The sequence below is a fragment of the Suricata suricatta genome, chromosome 14 (assembly GCF_006229205.1).
Source record: "Suricata suricatta isolate VVHF042 chromosome 14, meerkat_22Aug2017_6uvM2_HiC, whole genome shotgun sequence".
Taxonomy (NCBI): Eukaryota; Metazoa; Chordata; class Mammalia; order Carnivora; family Herpestidae; genus Suricata; species Suricata suricatta.
In genome coordinates, this window is record NC_043713.1 from 88222734 (window position 1) to 88223853 (window position 1120).

A 1120-nucleotide genomic window follows, 5' to 3' on the forward strand; every position below is an offset into this window, starting at 1 on the left:
GTCACCCAGGCCACACCGCTGCGGCGGGGCCGTGTGGGACTCCCCGCTGGCTGACACCAGGCTCCACACAGTTCTCCACGAAGCCACGGTCCCTCCGGGGACAGGAGCACAAGGTCATCTCGGAGGAGAGCAAAGGGAGGTGCAGACGGAAGGACACAGAGCACACGGGGGCCGAAACGTGTGGAGACTTTCAGGACCCGCCACGCGCTGGATCAGAGGACAGAGAAGAAATGTCCTCTGGGGCCGACAGTGATAGAGAACACCTGAGTGGGGACAGGTCTGTGCATGTCACCCTTCTCTGAGACAAAGAATTCCTGGATACAACAAACATATAGACAGGATGAAAAGTGAACGTGAGGAGAGGCCGCCTCTGACATTTCTCAGGTACCTGCTTCGTGCGCTGAGGCCGCCGTGGGCTCCTAGGGCTGCACCCACACACAGCGGATGAGCACCCGTCGCTGACTGATCTTCACAAATGTCATAACTGACAGGCAGGGACTTCTCTGAGGCTGGTTCCATGTCCCACGGGCCCGATCGGGAGCCCGAGCAAGCCTGCCAGGATGGGGACAGAGCTGTACCGATTTCGGTTCTCATCACTTCCTTTCTGCTCAGTCGCATTTTGCTGCACTTGACGTGCTCGGCAGGACTCCCTCATCGAGGACAGTGGCCTCCCGCCTGGTGTGGGGTCACCAAGGACACATCCAGGGCCCCCTGTCCTCATGGCGTGCCGAGTGCCCAGAGCTGCGCTGGGCTGGGGATGTGCGTGTGTCATTCTGATGGGCAGGACCGGGCACCGGGCAGGTGATCAGACCGCAGCTGGCATCTTGCCGCCCAAGCAGGCGGGGTCAGACGTCACAGCACTTGAACGAACACTGGACCGAGTCATTCAGCCCTCCTGAGTGCCGAGGGCACGGCATGGACTGTCACCCGGGGACGGAGATGAGTTGGACTCAGGGCTCTAAGGGCAGAGACTGGTCAGACCCCGCAGCAGGCCTGGTTGTGCCCGGATTCTCCCGACAACCTCAGAGGGCCCGCCACCCCAGGGTGCTCCCTCCAGCGTCTCACACCCAACCCCCACCCCGCCTGTCCAGGTGCAGACTGTGTGGGTGTAGACAGGGGC